This window comes from Loxodonta africana, chromosome 10 (assembly GCF_030014295.1).
Source record: "Loxodonta africana isolate mLoxAfr1 chromosome 10, mLoxAfr1.hap2, whole genome shotgun sequence".
Classification (NCBI taxonomy): domain Eukaryota; kingdom Metazoa; phylum Chordata; class Mammalia; order Proboscidea; family Elephantidae; genus Loxodonta; species Loxodonta africana.
Window position 1 is genome coordinate 2,218,651 of NC_087351.1, and position 26,711 is coordinate 2,245,361.

The following is a 26,711-nucleotide window of genomic DNA, read 5'->3' on the forward strand; positions in this document are numbered from 1 at the left end:
CCTAACAAGCAACAGCACTAACCCCTAGGCAAAAACACTAACACCCTAACAACAAAACCCACTAAACCCCACAAGAAACAACCCTAAACACCTAACAACAAACAACACTAACCCCCTAACAACAAACAACACTAACACCCTAACAACAAAGATCCCTAACCCCCTAAAAACAAACAACAGTAAGCCCCAACAACAAACAACACTAACCCTCTAACAACAACCCTAATCCCCTAACTACAAACAACACTAACCCACTAACAACAAACAAAACTAACCCCCTAAAAAACAACACAAACCCCGAACAACAAACAACTCTCACAATCTAACAACAAACAACACTAACCCCCTAACAACAACAACAATAACCCCCAAAAATGGACAACACTAACACCCTAACAACAAACACTACTAAACCCAACTAGGAACAACCCTAAAGCCCTAACAACAAACAACACTAACCTCCTAACAACAAACAACCCCAAACCCCTAACATCAAAGAACACTAACACCCTAACAACAAACAACCCTAACGCCCTAACAACAAACAACACTAACCCCCAAACAGCAAACAACCCTTAACCCTAAAAAGCAGAAACACTAACCCACTAACAAAAAACAACCCTAACCCACTAAGAACAAACAACCCTAACACCCTAACAACAAACAACCTTAAACCCCTAACAACAAACAACCCTAAACCCCTAACAACAAACAATCCTAACCCCCTAACAACCAACAACACTCACCCCCTAACCACAAACAACATTAACACCCTAACCACAAACAACACTAACCCCGTAAGAACAAACAACACTAACCCCCTAACAACAAACAACACTAACACCCTAACAACAAAAACCACTAAAGCCCAACAAGAAACAACCCTAAACCCCTAAATACAAACAACACTAACCCCCTAACAACAAACAACACCAACACTCTAACAACAAAAACTACTAAACCCCAACAAGAAACAACCCTAAACCCCTAACAACAAACACTGACCCCCTAACAACAAACAAGACTAAACCCCTAACAAGAAAATAACCTAACCCCGTAACAACAAACAACCCTAACCTCCTAACAACAAACAACCTTAAACCCCTAACAACAAACAACCCTAAACCCCTAACAACAAACAACACTAACACCCTAAAAACAAAAACCACTAAACCCCAACAAGAAACATCACTAAACCCCTAACAACAAACACTAACCCCCTAACAACAAACAACACGAAACCCCTAACAAGAAAATAAACTAACCCTGTAACAACAAACAACCCAAACCTCCTAACAACAAACAACCTTAACCCCCTAATAACAAACAACCCTAAACCTCTAACAACAAACAATCCTAAACCCCTAACAACCAACAACGCACACCCCCTAACGACAAACAACACTAACACCCTAACCACAAACAACACAAACCCCGTAAGAACAAACAACACTAACCCTCTAACCACAACCAACACTAACACCCTAACAACAAAAACTACTAAACCCCATCAAGAAACAACCCTAAACCCCTAACAACAAACACTAACCCCCTAACAACAAACAACACTAAACCCCTAACAAGAAACTAACCTAACCCTGTAACAACAAACAACCCTAACCTTCTAACAACAAAGAACCCTTACCCCCTAACAAACAACAACACTAACCCCCTGACCACAAACAACACTAACACCCTAACTACAAAAACTACTAAACCCCAACAAGAAACAACCCTAAACCCCTAACAACAAAAACTAACCCCCTAACAACAAACAACACTAAACCCCTAACAAGAAACTAACCTAACCCCGTAACAAAAAACAACCCTAACCTCCTAACAACAAACAACTTTAAACCCCTAACAACAAACAACCCTAAACCCCTAACAAGAAACAACACTAACACCCTAACAACAAAAACCACTAAACCCCAACAAGAAACAACACTAAACCCCTAACAACAAACACTAACCCCCTAACAACAAACAACACTAAACCCCTAACAAGAAACTAACCTAACCCTGTAACAACAAACAACCCTAACCTCCTAACAACAAACAACCTTAACCCCCAACAGCAAACAACCCTAAATCCCTAACAATAAACAATCCTAACCCCCTAACAACCAACAACGCTCACCCCCTAACCACAAACAGCACTAACACCCTAACCACAAACAACACTAACCCCGTAAGAACAAACAACACTAACCCCCTAACAACAAACAACACTAACACTCTAACAACAAAAACTACTAAACCCCAACAAGAAACAACCCTAAACCCCTAACAACAAACACTAACCCCCTAACAACAAACAACACTAAACCCCTAACAAGAAACTAACCTAACCCTGTAACAACAAACAACCCTAACCTCCTAACAACAAACAACCTTAACCCCCTAACAACAAACAACACTAACACCCTAACAACAAACAACCCTAAACCCCTAACATCAAAGAACACTAACACCCTAACAACAAACAATCCTAACGCCGTAACAACAAACAACACTAACCCCCGAACAGCAAAAACCCTAAACCCTAAAAACCAGAAACACTAACCCACTAACAACAAACAACCCTAACCCACTAAGAACAAACAACCCTAACACCCTAACAACAAACAACCTTAAACCCCTAACAACAAACAACCCTAAACCCCTAACAACAAACAACACTAACACCCTAACAACAAAAACCACTGAAGCCCAACAAGAAACAACCCTAAACCCCTAAATACAAACAACACTAACCCCCTAACAACAAACACCACTAACCCCCTAACAACAATCCTAACAACCTAACAACAAACAACACTAACCCCCTAAAAATAAACTACTCTAAACCCCTAACAACAAACAACCCTAACCTTCTAACAACAAACAACCCTAACCCCCTAACAAACAACAACACTAACCCCCAACGACAAACAACACTAACACTCTACCAACAAAAACTACTAAACCCCAACAAGAAACAACCCTAAACCCCTAACAACAAACACTAACCCCCTAACAACAAACAACACTAAACCCCTAACAAGAAACTAACCTAACCCCGTAACAACAAACAACCCTAACCTCCTAACAACAAACAACCTTAAACCCCTAACAACAAACAACCCTAAACCCCTAACAACAAAAAACACTAACACCCTAACAACAAAAAACACTAAACCCCAACAAGAAACAACACTAAACCCCTAACAACAAACACTAACCCCCTAACAACAAACAACACTAAACCCCTAACAAGAAACTAACCTAACCCTGTAACAACAAACAACCCTAACCTCCTAACAACAAACAACCTTAACCCCCTAAACAACCAACAACACTAACCCCCTAACCACCAACAGCACTAACCCAGTAAAAACAAAAAAAACTAACCCCTAACAACAACCAACACTTATCCCCTAAAAACAAACAACACTAACCCCCAACAAGAAAGAACCCAAATCCTCTAAGAACAAACATCTCTAACCCCCTAACGACAAAAAACTCGGAAGCCCTAACAACAAGCAACACTAACCCACTAACAACAAACAACCCTAAACCCCTAACAACAAACAACCCTAACCTCCTAACAACAAACAATCTTAAACCCCTAACAACAAACAACCCTAAACCCCTAACAACAAACAACACTAACACCCTAACAACAAAAAACACTAAACCCCAACAAGAAACAACACTAAACCCCTAACAACAAACACTAACCCCCTAACAACAAACAACACTAAACCCCTAACAAGAAACTAAACTAACCCTGTAACAACTAGCAACCCTAACCTCCTAAGAACAAACAACCTTAACCCCCTAACAACAAACAACCCAAAACCCCTAACAACAAACAATCCTATCCCCCTAACAACCAACAACACTCGCCCCCAACCACAAAGAACACTAACACCCTAACCACAAACAACACTAACACCCTAACAACAAAAACCACTAAAGCCCAACAAGAAACAACCCTAAACCCCTAAATATAAACAACACTAACCCCCTAACCACAAACAACACTAACACCCTAACAACAAAAACCACTAAACCTCAACAAGAAACAACCCGAAACCCCTAAATAGAAACAACACTAACCACCTAACGGCAACCCTAACCCCCTAACAACAAACTACTCTAAACCACTAACAACAAACAACCCTAAGCCCCTAACAACAAAGAACCCTAACTCTCTAACAAGAAACAACACTAACCGCCTAACAACAAAAAACACTAACCCCCTAACAACAAACACCACTAACCCCCTAACAACAATCCTAAAAACCTAACAGCAAACAACACTAACACCCTAACAAGAAAGAACCCAAATCCTCTAACAACAAACAACTCTAACCCCCTAAGAACAAACAACTCTGAACCCCTGACAACAAACACCACTAACCCACTAACACCAAACAACTCTAACCCCTAAAAACCAAAAACACAAACCCACTAACAACAAACAACACTAACCCACTCACAACAAACAACCCTAACACCCTAACAACAAACAACACTAACCCCCTAACAACAAACAACACTAAACCCCTAACATCAAACAACACTAACCCCCTAACAACTAACAACACTAACACCCTAACAACAAACAACACTAACACCCTAAGAACAAAAACCACTAAACCGCAGCAAGAAACAACCCTAAACCCCGAAATACAAACAACACTAACCCCCTAACCACAAACAACACTAACAGCCTAACAACATAAACCACTAAACCTCAACAAGAAACAACCCCAAACCCCTAAATAGAAACAACACTAACCACCTAACAACAACCCTAACCCGCTAACAACAAACAACCCTACCCTCCAACAACAAACTACTCTAATCCCCTAACAATAAAAAACCCTAACCCCTAACATCAAACAACACTAACCCCTGAACAACAAACAACCCTAACCCCCAAACAACAAACAACCCTAACCCCCTAACAACAAACAATCCTATCCCCCTAACAACCAACAACACTAACCCCCTAACCACAAAAAACACTAACACCCTAACAACAAATATCACTAAACCCCAACAAGAAATAACCCTAAAACCGTAACAACAAACAACACTAACACCCTAACAACACACAACCCTAACCAAACAACAAACAACCCTAACTCACTAACAACAAACAACCCTAACTCCCTAACAACAAACATTCCTATCCCTCTAACAACCAACAACACTAACCCCCTAACCACAAACAACACTAACACCCTAACAACAAAAACCACTAAACCCCAACAAGAAACAACCCTAAACCCCTAACAACAAACCACACTAACCCCCTAACAACAAACAACCCTAACCAAACAACAAACTACCCTAACCCACCAACAACAAACAACACTAACCCCCTAACAAGAACCTACCCTAACCCCGTAACAACAAACAAACCTAACCCCTAAAAACAAACAACACTAACCCCCTAAAAACAAACAACCCTAAACCCCTAACAACAAACAACACTAACCTTCTAACAACAAACAACCCTAAACCCCTAACAACCAACAAGACTAACCCCCTAACCACAAACAACACTAACACCCTAACAACAAAAACATCTAAACCCCAACAAGAAACAACACTAAACCCCTAACAACAAACAACAATAACCCCCTAACAACACACAAAACGAAACCCCTAACAAGAAACTAACCTAACCCCGTAACAACAAACAACACTAACCCCGTAACAACAAACAACCCTAACCCACAAAAAACAAACAACCCTAAACCCCTAACAACAAACAATCCTAACCCCCTAAGAACCAACAACACTAACACCCTAACCACAAACAACACTAACACCCGAAAAACAAAAACCACTAAACCCCAACAAGAAACAACCCTAAACCCCTAACAACAAACAACACTAACCCCCGAACAACACACAACCCTAACCAAACAACAAACAACCCTAACCCACCAACAACAAACAACACTAACCCCCTAACAAGAACCTACCCTAACCCCCTAACAACAAACAACCCTAAACCCCTAAAATCAAAGAACACTAACACCCTAACAACAAACACCCCTAACCCCCTAACAACAAACAACACTAACCCCCAAACAACAAACAACCCTAACCCCTAAAAACCATAAACACTAACCCACTAACAACAAACAACCCTAACCCACTATCAACAAACAACCCTAACACCCTAACAACAAACAACACTAACCCCCGAAGAACAAACAACCCTAACCCCTAACATCAAACAGCACTAACCCCGTAACAGCAAACAACCCCAACCCCCAAGCAACAAACAACCCTAACCCCCTAACAACAAACAATCCTATCCCCCAACAACCAACAACACTAACCCCCAACCACAAACAACACTAACACCCTAACAACAAAAACCACTAAACCCCTACAAGAAATAACCCTAAACCCCTAACAACAAACAACACTAACCCCCTAACAACACACAACCCTAACCAAACAAAAAACAACCCTAATCCACTAACAACAAACAACCCTAACACCCTAACAACAAACAACACTAAACCCCTAACAACAAACAACCCTAAAACCCTAACATCAAACAACACTAACCCCGTAACAAAAAACAACCCTAACCCCCAAACAACAAACAACCCTAACCCCCTAACAACATAGAACCCTAACTCTCTAACAAGAAACAACACTTACCCCAACAACAAAAAACACTAACCCCCTAACAACAAACACCACTAACTCCCTAACAACAATCCTAAAAACCTAACAACAAACAACACTAACCCCCTAAAAATAAACTACACTAAACCCCTAACAACGAACAAACCTAACCCCCTAACAACAAACAACCCTAAACCCCTAAGAACAAACAACCCTAACCTTCTAACAACAAACAACCCTAACCCCCAATCAACCAACAACACTAACACCCTAACCACAAACAACACTAACACCCTAAAAACAAAAACTACTAAACCCCAACAAGAAACAACCCTAAACCCCTAACAACAAACACTAACCCCCTAACAATAAACAACACTAAACCCCTAACAAGAAACTAACCTAACCCCGTAACAACAAACAACCCTAACCTCCTAACAACAAACAACCTTAAACCCCTAACAACAAACAACCCTAAACCCCTAACAACAAACAACACTAACACCCTAACAACAAAAAACACTAAACCCCAACAAGAAACAACACTAAACCCCTAACACCAAACACTAACCCCCTAACAACAAACAACCCTAACCTTCTAACAACAAACAACCCTGACCCCCTAACAACCAACAACACTAACCCCCTAACCACAAACAACACTAACACCCTAACAAGAAAAACCACTAAACCCCAACAGGAAACAACACTAAACGCCTAAGAAAAAACAACAATTATCCCCTAACAACAAACAACACGAAACCAATAACAAGAAACTACACTAAACCCGTAAAAACAAACAACACTAACCCCGTAACAACAAACGTCCCTAACCCCCAAACAACAAACAACCCTAACCACCTAACAACAAAGAATCCTTACCCCCTAACAACCAACAACACTAACACCCTAACCAAAAACAACACTAACACCCGAAAAACAAAAACCACTAAACCCCAACAAGAAACAACCCTAAACCCCTAACAAACAACACTAACCCCCTAACAACACACAACCCTAACCAAACAACAAACAACCCTAACCCACTAACAACAAACAACACTGACCCCCTAAAAAGAACCTACCCTAACCCCGTAACAACAAACAACCCTAACCCCTAACAACAAACAACCCTAACCCCCTAACAACAAACAACCCTAAACCGCTAACATCAAAGAACACTAACACCCTACCAACAAATAACCCTAACCCCCTAACAACAAACAACACTAACCCCCAAACAACAAACACCCTAACCCCTAAAAACCAAAAACACTAACCCACTAACAGCAAACAACCCTATCCAACTAACAACAAACAACCCTAACACCCTAACAACAAACAACACTAACCCTCTAACAACAAACAACCCTAACCCCTAACATCAAACAACACTAACCCCGTAACAACAAACAACCCTAACCCCCTAACAACAAACATTCCTATCCCCCTAACAACCAACAACACTAACCCCATAACCACAAACACCACTAACACCCTAACAACAAAAACCACTCAACTCCAACAAGAAACAACCCTAAAGCCCTAACAACAAACAATACTAACCCCCTAACAACACACATCCCTAACCAAACAACAAACAACCCTATCCCACTAACAACAAACAACCCTAACACCCTAACAACAAACACTAACCCCCTAACAACAAACAACCCTAAACCCCTAACAACCAACAACCGTAAACACCAAACAACAAACACCACTAACCCACTAACAACAAACAACACTAAACCCCTAACAAGAAACAACCCTAACCCCTAAAAAAAAAAAACACTAACCCCCTAACAACAAACAACCCTAACACCCTAACAACAAACAACACTAACCCCCTAACAACAAACAACACTAAACCCCTAACATCAAACAACACTAACCCCCTAACAACAAAGAAAACTAACACCCTAACAACAAACAACACTAACACCCTAACAACAAAAACCACTAAACCCCAGCAAGAAACAACCCTATACCCCTAAATAGAAACAACACTAACCCCCTAACCACAAACAACACTAACAGCCTAACAACAAAAACCACTAAACCTCAACAAGAAACAACCCAAAACTCCTAAATAGAAACAACACTAACCACCTAACAACAACCTAACCCGCTAACAACAAACAACCCTAACCGCCAACAACAAACTACTCTAACCCACTAACAATAAACAACCCTAAGCCCCTAACAACAAAGAACCCTAACTCTCTAAGGAGAAACAACACTAAACCCCTAACAACAAAAAACACTAACCCCCTAACAACAATCCTAACAACCTAACAACAAACAACACTAACCCCCTAAAAATAAACTACCCTAAACCCGTAACAACAAACAACCCTAAACCCCTAACAACAAACAACACTAAACCCATAACAACAAACAAACCTAACCTTCTAACAACAAACAACCCTAACCCCCTAACAACCAACAACACTAACCCCCTAACCACAAACAACACTAACACCCTAACAACAAAAACATCTAAACCCCAACAAGAAACAACACTAAACCCCTAACAACAAACAACAATAACCCCCTAACAACAAAAACCACTAAACCCCTAACAAGAAAATAACCTAACCCCGTAACAACAAACAAACCTAAACCCCAAACAACAGATAACCCTAACCCGCTATCAAGAAACAATCCTAACCCTCTAACAACCAACAACACTAAACCCCTAACCACAAACAACACTAACACCCTAACAACAAAAACCACTAAACCCCAACAAGAAACAACCCTAAACCCCTAACAACAAACAACACTAACCCCCTAACAACACACAACCCTAACCAAACAACAAACAACCCTATCCCACTAACAACAAACAACACTAACCCCCTAACAAGAACCTACCATAACCCCGTAACAACAAACAACCCTAACCCCTAACAACAAACAACCCTAACCCCCTAAACAACCAAAAACACTAACCCCCTAACCACCAACAGCACTCACCCAGTAAAAACATAAAACACTAACCCCCTAAGAACAACCACTACGTATCCCCTGAAAACAAACAGCACTAACCCCTAACAAGAAAGAACCCAAATTCTCTAACAACAAACAACTCTAACCCCCTAACAACAAACAACTCTGAACCCCTGACAACAAACACCACTAACCCACTAACAACAAACAACACTAACCCCCTAACAAGAAACTACCCTAACCCCTAAAAACCAAAAACACTAACCCACTAACAACAAACAACCCTAACAGCCTAACAACAAACAACACTAACCCCCTAACAACAAACAACACTAAACCCCTAACATCAAACAACACTAACCCCCTAACAACAAACAACACTAACACCCTAACAACAAACAACACTAACAGCCTAACAACAAAAACCACTAAACCTCAACAAGAAACAACCCCAAACCCCTAAATAGAAACAACACTAACCACCTAACAACAACCCTAACCCCCTAACAACAAACAACCCTAACCCCCAGCAAGAAACTACTCTAACCCACTAACAACAAACAACCCTAAGCCCCTAACAACAAAGAACCCTAACACTCTAAAAAGAAACAACACTAACCCCCTAACAACAAAAAACACTAACCCCCTAACAACAAACACAACTAACCCCCTAACAACAATCCTAACAACCTAACAACAAACAACACTAACCCCCTAAAAATAAACTACACTAAACCCCTAACAACAAACAACCTTAAACCCCTAACAACAAACAACACTAAACCCATAACAACAAACAACCCTATCCTTCTAACAACAAACAACCCTAACCCCCTAACAAACAACAACACTAACCCCCTAACCACAAACAACACTAAAACCCTAACAACAAAAACATCTAAACCCCAACAAGAAACAACACTAAACCGCTAACAACAAACAACAATAATACCCTAACAGCAAAAACCACTAAACCCCTAACAAGAAACTACCCTAACCCCGTAACAAAAAACAAAACTAAACCTGCAACAAGAAACAACCCTAACCCCCAAACAACAAACAACCCAAACCCCTAACATCAAACAACACTAACCCCATAACAACAAACAACCCTAACCCACTAAAAACAAACATTCCTCTCCCCCTAACAACCAACAACACTAACCCCCTAACCACAAACAACACTAACACCCTAACAACAAAAACCACTAAACCCCAAGAGGAAACAACACTAAACCCCTAACAACAAACACTAACCCCCTAACAACAAACAACACTAAACCCCTAACAAGAAACTAACCTAACCCCGTAACAACAAACAACCCTAACCTCCTAACAACAAACAACCTTAACCCCCTAACAACAAACAACCCTAAACCCCTAAAAACAAACCATCCTAACCCCCTAACAACCAACAACGCACACCCCCTAACCACAAACAACACTAACACCCTAACCACAAACAACACTAACCCCGTAAGAACAAACAACACTAACCCCCTAACCACAAACAACACTAACACCCTAAAAACAAAAACTACTAAACCCCAACAAGAAACAACCCTAAACCCCTAACAACAAACACTAACCCCCTAACAGCCAACAACACTAAACCCCTAACAAGAAACTAACCTAACCCCGTAACAACAAACAACCCTAACCTCCTAACAACAAACAACCTTAACCCCCTGACAAACAACAACACTAACCCCCTAACCACAAACAACACTAACACCCTAACAACAAAAACTACTAAACCCCAACAAGAAACAGCCCTAAACCCCTAACAACAAACACTAACCCCCTAACAACAAACATCACTAAACCCCTAACAAGAAACTAACCTAACCCCGTAACAACAAACAACCCTAACCTCCTAACAACAAACAACCTTAAACCCCTAACAACAAACAACCCTAAAACCCTAAGAACAAACAACACTAACACCCTAACAACAAAAACCACTAAACCCCAACAAGAAACAACACTAAACCCCTAACAACAAACACTAACCCCCTAACAACAAACAACACTAAACCCCTAACAACAAACTAACCTAACCCTGTAACAACAAAGATCCCTAACCTCCTAACAACAAACAACCTTAACCCCCTAACAACAAACAACTCTAAACCCCTAACAACAAACCATCCTAACCCCCTAACAACCAACAACGCACACCCCCTAACCACAAACAACACTAACACCCTAACCACAAACAACACTAAGCCCGTAAGAACAAACAACACTAACCCCCTAACAACAAACAACACTAACACCCTAACAACAAAAACGACTAAACCCCAACAAGAAACAACCCTAAACCCCTAACAACAAACAGTAACCCCCTAACAACAAACAACACTAAACCCCTAACAAGAAACTAACCTAACCCCGTAACAACAAACAACACTAACCTCCTAACAACAAACAACCTTAAAACCCTAACAACAAACAACCCTAAACCCCTGACAACAAACAACACTAACACACTAACAACAAAAAACACTAAACCCCAACAAGAAACAACACTAAACCCCTAACAACAAACACTAACCCCCTAACAACAAACAACACTAAACCCCTAACAAGAAACTAACCTAACGCTGTTACAACAAACAACCCTAACCTCCTAACAACAAATAACCCTAACCCCCTAACAAACAACAACACTAACCCCCTAACCACAAACAACACTAACACCCTAACAACAAAAACTACTAAACCCCAACAAGAAACAACCCTAAACCCTAACAACAAACACTAACCCCCTAACAACAAACAACACTAAACCCCTAACAAGAAACTAACCTAACCCTGTAACAACAAACAACCCTAACCTCCTAACAACAAACAACCTTAACCCCCTAACAACAAACAACCCTAAACCCCTAACAACAAACAATCCTAACCCCCTAACAACCAACAACGCACACCCCCTAACCACAAACAACACTAACACCCTAACCACAAACAACACTAACCCCGTAAGAACAAACAACTCTAACCCCCTAACAACAAACAACACTAACACTCTAACAACAAAAACTACTAAACCCCAACAAGAAACAACCCTAAACCCCTAACAAAAAACACTAACCCCCTAACAACAAACAAAACTAAACCCCTAACAAGAAACTAACCTAACCCCGTAACAACAAACAACCCTAACCTCCTAACAACAACCTTAAACCCCTAACAACAAACAACCCTAAACCCCTAACAACAAACAACACTAACTCCCTAACAACAAAAACCACTTAACCCCAACAAGAAATAACACTAAACCCCTAACAACAAACACTAACCCCCTAACAACAAACAACACTAAACCCCTAACAAGAAACTAACCTAACCCTGTAACAACAAACAGCCCTAACCTCCTAACAACAAACAACCTTAACCCCCTAACAACAAACAACCCTAAACCCCTAACAACAAACAATCCTAACCCCCTAACAACCAACAACTCTCACCCCCTAACCACAAACAACACTAACAACCTAACCACAAACAACACTAACCCCGTAAGAACAAACAACACTAACCCCCTAAATACAAACAACACTAAAACCCTAACAACAAAAACTACTAAACCCCAACAAGAAACAACCCTAAACCCCTAACAACAAACACTAACCCCCTAACAGCAAACAACACTAAACCCCTAAAAAGAAACTAACCTAAACCCGTAACAACAAACAACCCTAACCTCCTAACAACAAACAACCCTAACCCCCTAACAAACAACAACACTAACCCCCTAACAACAAACAACACTAACACCCTAACAACAAAAACCACTAAACCCCAACAAGAAACAACACTAAACCCCTAACAACAAACACTAACCCTCTAACAACAAACATCACTAAACCCCTAACAAGAAACTAACCTAACCCCGTATCAACAAAAAACCCTAACCTCCTAACAGCAAACAACCTTAAACCCCTAACAACAAACAACCCTAAACCCCTAACAACAAACAACACTAACACCCTAACAACAAAAACCACTAAACCCCAACAAGAAACAACACTAAACCCCTAACAACAAACACTAACCCTCTAAAAACAAACAACACTAAACCCCTAACAAGAAACTAACCTAACCCTGTAACAACAAACAGCCCTAACCTCCTAACAACAAACCACCTTAACCCCCTAACAACAAACAACCCTAAACCCCTAACAACAAACAATCCTAACCCCCTAACAACCAACAACGCTCATCCTCTAACCACAAACAACACTAACCCCGTAAGAACAAACAACACTAACCCCCTAACAACAAACACTAACACCCTAACAACAAAAACTACTAAACCCCAACAAGAAACAACCCTAAACCCCTAACAACAAAAACTAACCCCCTAACAACAAACAACACTAAACCCCTAACAAGAAACTAACCTAACTCCGTAACAACAAACAACCCTAACCTCCTAACAACAAACAACCCTAAACCCCTAACAACAAACAACCCTAACCTTCTAACAACAAACAACCCTAACTCCCAAACAAACAACAACACTAACCCCCTAACCACAAACAACACTAACACCCTAACAACATAAACTACTAAAGCCCAACAAGAAACAACCCTAAACCCCTAACAACAAACACTAACCCCCTAACAACAAACAACACTAAACCCCTAACAAAAAACTAACCTAAACCCGTAACAACAAACAACCCTAACCTCCTAACAACAAACAACCTTAAACCCCTAACAACAAACAACCCTAAACCCCTAACAACAAAGAACACTAACACCCTAACAACAAAAACCACTAAACCCCAACAAGAAACAACACTAAACCCCTAACAACAAACACTGACCCCCTAACAACAAACAACACTAAACCCCTAACAAGAAACTAACCTAACCCTGTAACAACAAACAACCCTAACCTCCTAACAACAAACAACCTTAACCCCCTAACAACAAACAACCCTAAACCCCTAACAAACAACAACACTAACCCCCTAACCACAAACAACACTAACACCCTAACAAGAAAAACTACTAAACTCCAACAAGAAACAACCTTGAACCCCTAACAACAAACACTAACCCCCTAACAACAAACAACCCTAAACACCTAACAACAAACAACACTAACACCCTAACAATAAAAACCACTAAACCCCAACAAGAAACAACACTAAACCCGTAACAACAAACACTAACCCCCTAACAACAAACAACACTAAACCCCTAACAAGAAACTAACCTAACAATGTAACAACAAACAACCCTAACATCCTAACAACAAACATCCTTAACCCCCTAACAACAAACAACCCTAAACCCCTAACAACAAACAATCCTAACCCCCTAACAACCAACAACGCACACCCACTAACCACAAACAACACTAACAACCTAACCACAAACAACACTAACCCCGCAAGAACAAACTACACTAACGCCCTAACAACAAACAAAACTAACACCCTAACAACAAAAACTACTAAACCCCAACCAGAAACAACCCTAAACCCCTAACAACAAACACTAACCCCGTAACAACAAACAACACTAAACCCCTAACAAGAAACTAACCTAACCCCGTAACAACAAACAACCCTAACCTCCTAACAACAAACAACCTTAAACCTCTAACAACAAACAACCCTAAACCCCTAACAACAAACAACACTAACACCCTAACAACAAAAGCCACTAAACCCCAACAAGAAACAACACTAAACCCCTAACAACAAACACTAACCCCCTAACAACAAACAACACTAAACCCCTAACAAGAAACTAACCTAACCCTGTAACAACAAACAACCCTAAACTCCTAACAAAAAACAACCTTAACCCCCTAACAAACAACAACACTAACCCCCTAACCACAAACAACACTAACACCCTAACAACAAAAACTACTAAACCCCAACAAGAAACAACCCTAAACCCCTAACAACAAACACTAACCCCCTAACAACAAACAACACTAAACCCCTAACAAGAAACTAACCTAACCCCGTAACAATAAACAACCCTAACCCCCTAACAACAAACAACCTTAAACCCCTAACAACAAACAACCCTAAACATCTAACAAGAAACAACACTAACACCCTAACAACAAAAACCACTGAACCCCAACAAGAAACAACACTAAACCCCTAACAACAAACACTAACCTCCTAACAACAAACAACACTAAACCCCTAACAAGAAACTAACCTAACTCTGTAACAACAAACAACCCTAACCTCCTAACAACAAACAACCTTAACCCCCTAACAACAAACAACCCTAAACCCCTAACAACAAACAATCCTAACCCCCTAACAACCAACAACGCACACCCCCTAACCACAAACAACACTAACACCCTAACCACAAACAACACTAACCCCGGAAGAACAAACAACACTAACCCCGTAACAACAAACAACACTAACACCCTAACAACAAAAACTACTAAACCCCAACAAGAAACAACCCTAAACCCCTAACAACAAACACTAACCCCCTAACAACAAACAACACTAAACCCCTAACAAGAAACTAACCTAACCCCGTAACAACAAACAACCCTAACCTGCTAACAACAAACAACCTTAAACCCCTAACAACAAACAACCCTAAACACCTAACAACAAACAACACTAACACCCTAACAACAAAAACCACTAAACCCCAACAAGAAACAGCACTAAACCCCTAACAACAAACAACACTAAACCCCTAACAAGAAACTAACCTAACCCTGTAACAACAAACAACCCTAACCTCCTAACAAAAAACAACCTTAACCCCCTAACAAACAACACTAACCCCCTAACCACAAACAACACTAACACCCTAACAACAAAAACTACTAAACCCCAACAAGAAACAGCCCTAAACCCCTAACAACAAACACTAACCCCCTAACAACAAAAAACACTAAACCCCTAACAAGAAACTAACCTAACCCCGTAACAACAAACAACCCTAACCTCCTAACAACAAACAACCTTAACCCCCTAACAACAAACAACCCTAAACCCCTAAAAACAAACCATCCTAACCCCCTAACAACCAACAACGCACACCCCCTAACCACAAACAACACTAACACCCTAACCACAAACAACACTAACCCCGTAAGAACAAACAACACTAACCCCCTAACAACAAACAACACTAACACCCTAACAACAAAAACTACTAAACCCCAACAAGAAACAACCCTAAACCCCTAACAACAAACACTAACCCCCTAACAACAAACAACACTAAACCCCTAACAAGAAACTAACCTAACCCCGTAACAACAAACAACCCTAACCTCCTAACAACAAACAACCTTAACCCCCTAACAACAAACAACCCTAAACCCCTAGCAACAAACAATCCTAACCCCCTAACAACCAACAACTCTCACCCCCTAACGACAAACAACACTAACACCCTAACCACAAACAACACTAACCCCGTAAGAACAAACAACAATAACCCCCTAACCACAAACAACAGTAACACCCTAACAACAAAAACTACTAAACCCCAACAAGAAACAACCCTAAACCCCTAGCAACAAACACTAACCCCCTAACACCCAACAACACTAAACCCCTAACAAGAAACTAACCTAACCCCGTAACAACAAACAACCCTAACCTCCTAACAACAAACAACCTTAAACCCCTAACAACAAACAACCCTAAACCCCTAACAACAAACAACACTAACACCCTAACAACAAAACCACTAAACCCCAACAAGGAACAACACTAAACCCCTAACAACAAACACTAACCCCCTAACAACAAACATCACTAAACCCCTAACAGGAAACTAACCTAACCCTGTAAAAACAAACAAACCTAACCTCCTAACAACAAACAACCCTAACCCCCTAACAAACAACAACACTAACCCCCTAACCACAAACAACACTAACACCCTAACAACAAAAACTACTAAAAAACAACAAGAAACAACCCTAAAGCCCTAACCAGAAACACTAACCCCCTAACAACAAACAACACTAAACCCCTAACAAGAAACTAACCTAACCCCGTAACAACAAACAACCCTAACCTCCTAACAGCAAACAACCTTAAACCCCTAACAACAAACAACACTAAACCCCTAACAACAAACAACACTAACACCATAACAACAAAAACCACTAAACCCCAACAAGAAACAACTCTGAACCCCTAACAAAAAACACTAACCCCCTAACAACAAACAACACTAAACCCCTAACAAGAAACTAACCTAACCCTGTAACAAGAAACAGCCCTAACCTCCTAACAACAAACCACCTTAACCCCCTAACAACAAACAACCCTAAACCCCTAACAACAAACAATCCTAACCCCCTAACAACCAACAACTCTCACCCCCTAACCACAAACAACACTAACACCCTAACCACAAACAACACTAACCCCGTAAGAACAAACAACACTAACCCCCAACCACAAACAACACTAACACCCTAACAACAAAAACTACTAAACCCCAAAAAGAAACAACCCTAAACCCCTAACAGCAAACACTAACCCCCTAACAACAAACAACACTAAACCCCTAACAAGAAACTAACCTAACCCTGTAACAACAAACAACCCTAACCTCCTAACAACAAACCCTAACCCCCTAACAAACAACAACACTAAGCCCCTAACCACAAACAACACTAACACCCTAACAACTAAAACTACTAAACCCCAACAAGAAACAACCCTAAACCCCTAACAACAAACACTAACCCCCTAACAACAAACAACACTAAACCCCTATCAAGAAACTAACCTAACCCTGTAACAACAAACAACCCTAACCTCCTAACAACAAACAACCTTAAACCCCTAACAACAAACAACCCTAAACCCCTAACAACAAACAACACTGACACCCTAAGAACAAAAACCACTAAACCCCAACAAGAAACAACAATAAACCCCTAACAACAAACACTAACCCCCTAACAACAAACAACACTAAACCCCTAACAATAAACTAACCTAACCCTGTAACAACAAACAACCTTAACCTCCTAACAACAAACCCTAACCCCCTAACAAACAACACTAAGCCCCTAACCACAAACAACACTAACACCCTAACAACTAAAACTACTAAACCCCAAAAAGAAACAACCCTAAACCCCTAACAACAAACACTAACCCCCTAACAACAAACAACACTAAACCCCTAACAAGAAACTAACCTAACCCTGTAACAACAAACAACCCTAACCTCCTAACAACACACAACCTTAAACCCCTAACAACAAACAACCCTAAACCCCTAACAACAAACAACACTAACACCCTAACAACAAAAACCACTAAACTCGAAAAAGAAACAACACTAAACGCCTAACAACAAACACTAACCTCCTAACAACAAACAACACTAAACCCCTAACAAGAAACTAACCTAACCCTGTAACAACAAACAACCCTAACCTCCTAACAACAAACAACCTTAACCCCCTAACAACAAACAACCCTAAACCCCTAACAACAAACAATCCTAACCCCCTAACAACCAACAACGCACACCCCCTAACCACAAACAACACTAACACCCTAACTACAAACAACACTAACCCCGTAAGAACAAACAACTCTAACCCCCTAACAACAAACAACACTAACACTCTAACAACAAAAACTACTAAACCCCAACAAGAAACAACCCTAAACCCCTAACAAAAAACACTAACGCCCTAACAACAAACAACTCTAAACCCCTAACAAGAAACTAACCTAACCCCGTAACAACAAACAACCCTAACCTCCTAACAACAACCTTAAACCCCTAACAACAAACAACCCTAAACCCCTAACAACAAACAACACTAACACCCTAACAACAAAAACCACTTAACCCCAACAAGAAATAACACTAAACCCCTAAGAACAAACACTAACCCCCTAACAACAAACAACACTAAACCCCTAACAAGAAACTAACCTAACCCTGTAACAACAAACAGCCCTAACCTCCTAACAACAAACAACCTTAACCCCCTAACAACAAACAACCATAAACCCCTAACAACAAACAATCCTAACCCCCTAACAACCAACAACTCTCACCCCCTAACCACAAACAACACTAACACCCTAACCACAAACAACACTAACCCCGTAAGAACAAACAACACTAACCCCCTAACCACAAACAACACTAAAACCCTAACAACAAAAACTACTAAACCCCAACAAGAAACAACCCTAAACCCCTAACAACAAACACAAACCCCCTAACAGCAAACAACACTAAACCCCTAACAAGAAACTAAACTAACCCCGTAACAACAAACAACCCTAACCTCCTAACAACAAACAACCTTAAACCCCTAACTACAAACAACCCTAAACCAATAACAACAAACAACACTAACACCCTAACAACAAAAACCACTAAACCCCAACAAGAAACAACACTAAACCCCTAACAACAAACACTAACCCCCTAACAACAAACAACACTAAACCCCTAACAAGAAACTAACCTAACTCTGTAACAACAAACAACCCTAACGTCCTAACAAAAAACAACCTTATCCCCCTAACAAACAACAACACTAACACCCTAACCACAAACAACACTAACACCCTAACAACAAAAACTACTAAACCCTAACAAGAAACAGCCCTAAACCCCTAACAACAAACACTAACCCCCTAACAACAAAAAACACTAAACCCCTAACAAGAAACTAACCTAACCCCGTAACAACAAACAACCCTAACCTCCTAACAACAAACAACCTTAAACCCCTAACAACAAACAACCCTAAACCCCTAACAACAAACAACACTAACACCCTAACAACAAAAACCACTAAACCCCAACAAGAAACAACACTAAACCCCTAACAACAAACACTAACCTCCTAACAACAAACAACACTAAATCCCTAACAAGAAACTAACCTAACCCTGTAACAACAAAGATCCCTAACCTCCTAACAACAAACAACCTTAACCCCCTAACAACAAACAACCCTAAACCCCTAACAACAAACAATCCTAACCCCCTAACAACCAACAACGCACACCCCCTAACCACAAACAACACTAACACCCTAACCAAAAACAACACTAACCCCGTAAGAACAAACAACACTAACCCCCTAACAACAAACAACACTAACACCCTAACAACAAAAACTACTAAACCCCAACAAGAAACAACCCTAAACCCCTAACAACAAACACTAACCCCCTAACAACAAACAACACTAAACCCCTAACAAGAAACTAACCTAACCCCGTAACAACAAACAACCCTAACCTCCTAACAACAAACAACCTTAAACCCCTAACAAGAAACAACCCTAAACCCCTAACAACAAACAACACTAACACCCTAACAACAAAAACCACTAAACCCCAACAGGAAACAACACTAAACCCCTAACAACAAACACTAACCCCCTAACAACAAACAACACTAAACCCCTAACAAGAAACTAACCTAACCCTGTAACAACAAACAACCCTAACCTCCTAACAACAAACAACCCTAACCCCCTAAGAAACAACAACATTAACCCCCTAACCACAAACAACACTAACACCCTAACAACAAAAACTACTAAACCCCAACAAGAAACAACACTAAACCCCTAACAACAAACACTAACCCCCTAACAGCAAGCAACACTAAACCCCTAACAAGAAACTAACCTAAACCCGTAACAACAAACAACCCTAACCTCCTAACAACAAACAACCTTAAACCCCTAACAACAAACAACCCTAAACCCCTAACAACAAACAATCCTAACCCCTTAACAACCAACAACTCTCACCCCCTAAGCACAAACAACACTAACACCCTAACCACAAACAACACTAACCCCGTAAGAACAACAACACTAACCCCCTAACCACAAACAACACTAACACCCTAACAACAAAAACTACTATACCCCAACAAGAAACAACCCTAAGCCCCTAACAACAAACACTAACCCCCTAACAACAAAAAACACTAAACCCCTAACAAGAAACTAACCTAACCCTGTAACAACAAACAACCCTAACCACCTAACAACAAACAACCCTAAACCCCTAACAACAAACAACCCTAACCTTGTAACAACAAACAACCCTAACCCCCTAACAAACAACAACACTAACCCCCTAACCACAAACAACACTAACACCCTAACAACAAAAACTACTAAACCCCAACAAGAAACAACACTAAACCCGTAACAACAAACACTAACCCCCTAACAACAAACAACACTAAACCCCTAACAAGAAACTAACCTAACCCTGTAAAAACAAACAACCGTAACATCCTAACAACAAACATCCTTAACCCCCTAACAACAAACAACCCTAAACCCCTAACAACAATCAATCCTAACCCCCTAACAACCAACAACGCACACCCCCTAACCACAAACAACACTAACACCCTAACAACAAAAACTACTAAACCCCAACAAGAAACAACCCTAAACCCCTAACAACAAACACTAACCCCCTAACAACAAGCAACACTAAACCCCTAACAAGAAACTAACCTAACCCCGTAACAACAAACAACCCTAACCTCCTAACAACAAACAACCTTAAACCCCTAACAACAAACAATCCTAACCCCCTAACAACCAACAACGCTCACCCCCTAACCACAAACAACACTAACACCCTAACCACAAACAACACTAACCCCGTAAGAACAAACAACACTAACCCCCTAGCAACAAACAACACTAACACCCTAACAACAAAAACTACCTAACCCCAACAAGAAACAACCCTAAACCCCTAACAACAAACACTAACCCCCTAACAACAAACAACACTAAACCCCTAACAAGAAACTAACCTAACCCCGTAACAACAAACAACCCTAACCTCCTAACAACAAACAACCCTAACCCCCTAACAAACAACAACACTAAGCCCCTAACCACAAACAACACTAACACCCTAACAACTAAAACTACTAAACCCAAACAAGAAACAACCCTAAACCCCTAACAACAAACACTAACCCCCTAACAACAAACAACACTAAACCCCTAACAAGAAACTAACCTAACCCCGTAACAACAAACAACCCTAACCTCCTAACAACAAACAACCTTAAACCCCTAACAACAAACAACCATAAACCCCTAACAAGAAACAACACTAACACCCTAACAACAAAAACCACTAAACCGCAACAAGAAACAACACTAAACCCCTAACAACAAACACTAACCTCCTAACAACAAACAACACTAAACCCCTAACAAGAAACTAACCTAACTCTGTAACAACAAACAACCCTAACCTCCTAACAACAAACAACCTTAACCCCCTAACAACAAACAACCCTAAACCCCTAACAACAAACAATCCTAACCCCCTAACAACCAACAACGCACACCCCCTAACCACAAACAACACTAACACCCTAACCACAAACAACACTAACCCCGTAAGAACAAACAACACTAACCCCCTAACAACAAACAACACTAACACCCTAACAACAAAAACTACTAAACCCCAACAAGAAACATCCCTAAACCCCTAACAACAAACACTAACCCCCTAACAACAAACAACACTAAACCCCTAACAAGAAACTAACCTAACCCCGTAACAACAAACAACCCTAACCTCCTAACAACAAACAACCTTAAACCCCTAACAACAAACAACCCTAAACCCCTATCAACAAACAACACTAACACCCTAACAACAAAAACCACTAAACCCCAACAAGAAACAACACTAAACCCCTAACAACAAACACTAACCCCCTAACAACAAACAACACTAAACCCCTAACAAGAAACTAACCTAACCCTGTAAAAACAAACAACCCTAACCTCCTAACAACAAACAACCTTAACCCCCTAACAACAAACAACCCTAAACCCCTAACAACAAACAATCCTAACCCCCTAACAACCAATAACGCTCATCCTCTAACCACAAACAACACTAACACCCTAACCACAAACAACACAAACCCCGTAAGAACAAACAACACTAACCCCCTAACAACAAACAACACTAACACCCTAACAAAAAAAACTACTAAACCCCATCAAGAAAAAACCCTAAACCCCTAACAACAAACACTAACCCCCTAACAACAAACAACACTAAACCCCTAACAAGAAACTAACATAACTCCGTAACAACAAACAACCCTAACCTCCTAACAACAAACAACCCTAAACCCCTAACAACAAACAACCCTAACCTTCTAACAACAAACAACCCTAACCCCCTAACAAACAACAACACTAACCCCCTAACCACAAACAACACTAACACCCTAACAACAAAAACTACTAAAAAACAACAAGAAACAACCCTAAAGCCCTAACAACAAACACTAAGCCCCTAACAACAAACAACCATAAACCCCTAACAACAAACAACACTAACACCCTAACAACAAAAACCACTAAACCCCAACAAGAAACAACACTAAACCCCTAACAACAAACACTAACCCCCTAACAACAAACAACACTAAACCCCTAACAAGAAACTAACCTAACCCTGTAACAACAAAGAGCCCTAACCTCCTAACAACAAACAACCTTAACCCCCTAACAACAAACAACTCTAAACCCCTAACAACAAACAATCCTAACCCCCTAACAACCAACAACGCTCACCCCCTAACCAGAAACAACACTAACACCCTAACCACAAACAACACTAACCCCCTAACAACAAACAACACTAACACCCTAACAACAAAAACCACTAAACCCCAACAAGAAACAACAGTAAACCCCTAACAACAAAGACTAACCCCCTAACAACAAACAACACTAAACCCCTAACAAGAAACTAACCTAACCCTGTAACAACAAACAACCCTAACCTCCTAACAACAAACAACCCTAACGCCCTAACAAACACCAACACTAACCCCCTAACCACAAACAACACTAACACCCTAACAACAAAAACTACTAAACCCCAACAAGAAACAACCCTAAACCCCTAACAACAAACACTAACCCCCTAACAACAAACAACCCTAAACCCCTAACAACAAACAACCCTAACCCCCTAACAACAAACAACCCTAAACCCCTAACAACAAGCAACACTAACACCCTAACAACAAACACCACGAACCCCCTAACAACAATCCTAACAACCTAACAACAAACAACACTAACCCCGTAAAAATAAATTACCCTAAACCCCTAACAACAAACAACACTAACACCCTAACAACAAAAACCACTAAACCCCAACAAGAAACAACACTAAACCCCTAACAACAAACACTAACCCCCTAACAACAAACAACACTAAACCCCTAACAACAAACACTAACCCCCTAACAAGAAACAACCCTAAACCCCTAACAACAAAAAACACTGTCCCCCTAACAACAAACACCACTAACCCCCTAACAACAATCCTAACAACCTAACAACAAACAACACTAACCCCCTAAAAATAAACTACTCTAAACCCCTAACAACAAACAACCCAAACCCCCAACAACAAACAACCCTAAACCCCTAACAACAAACAACACTAACCCCCTAACCACAAACAACACTAACACCCTAACAACAAAAACTACTAAACCCCAACAAGAAACAACACTAAACCCCTAACTACATACACTAATGCCCTAACAACTAACAACCCTAACCCCCTAACAGCAAACAAACCTAAATCCCTAACAACAAACAATCCTAACCCCCTAACAACCAACAACGCTCACCCCCTAAACACAAACAGCACTAACACCCTAACCACAAACAACACTAACCCCGTAAGAACAAATAACACTAACCCCCTAACAACAAACAACACTAACACCCTAACAACAAAAACCACTAAAGCCCAACAAGAAACAACCCTAAACCCCTAAATACAAACAACACTAACCCCCTAAAAACAAACAACACCAACACCCTAACAACAAAAACTACTAAACCCCAACAAGAAACAACCCTAAACCCCTAACAACAAACACTAACCCCCTAACAACAAACAACACTAAACCCCTAACAAGAAAGTAACCTAACCCTGTAACAACAAACAACCCTAAACTCCTAACAACAACCTTAAACCCCTAACAACAAACAACCCTAAACCCCTAACAACAAACAACACTAACACCCTAACAACAAAAACTACTAAACCCCAACAAGAAACAACACTAAACCCCTAACAACAAACACTAATCCCCTAACAACAAACAACACTAAACCCCTAACAAGAAACTAACCTAACCCCGTAACAACAAACAACCCTAACCTCCTAACAACAAACAACCTTAAACCCCTAAAAACAAACAACCCTAAACCCCTAACAACAAACAATACTAACACCCTAACAACAAATACCACGAAACCCCAACAAGAAACAACACTAAACCCCTAACAACAAACACTAACCCCCTAACAAAAAACAACACCAAACCCCTAACAAGAAACAAAACTAACCCTGTAACAACAAACAACCTTAACCTCCTAACAACAAACAACCTTAACCGCCTAACAACAAACAATCCTAAACCCCTAATAACAAACAATCCTAACCCCCTAACAACCAACAACGCACACCCCCTAACCACAAACAACACTAACACCCTAACCACAAACAACACTAACCCCGTAAGAACAAACAACACTAACCCCCTAACCACAAACAACACTAACACCCTAACCACAAACAACACTAACACCCTAACAAGAAAAACTACTAAACCCCAACAAGAAACAACCCTAAACCCCTAATAACAAACACTAACCCCCTAACAACAAACAACACTAAACCCCTAACAAGAAACTAACCTAACCCCGTAACAACAAACAACCCTAACCTCCTAACAACAAACAACTTTAAACCCCTAACAACAAACAACCCTAAACCCCTAACAAGAAACAACACTAACACCCTAACAACAAAAACCACTAAACCCCAACAAGAAACAACACTAAACCCCTAACAACAAACACTAACCCCCTAACAACAAACAACACTAAACCCGTAACAAGAAACTAACCTAACCCCGTAACAACAAACAACCCTAACCTCCTAACAACAAACAACCCTAACCCCGTAACAAGCAACAACACTAACCCCCTAACAACAAACACTAACCCCCTAACAATAAAC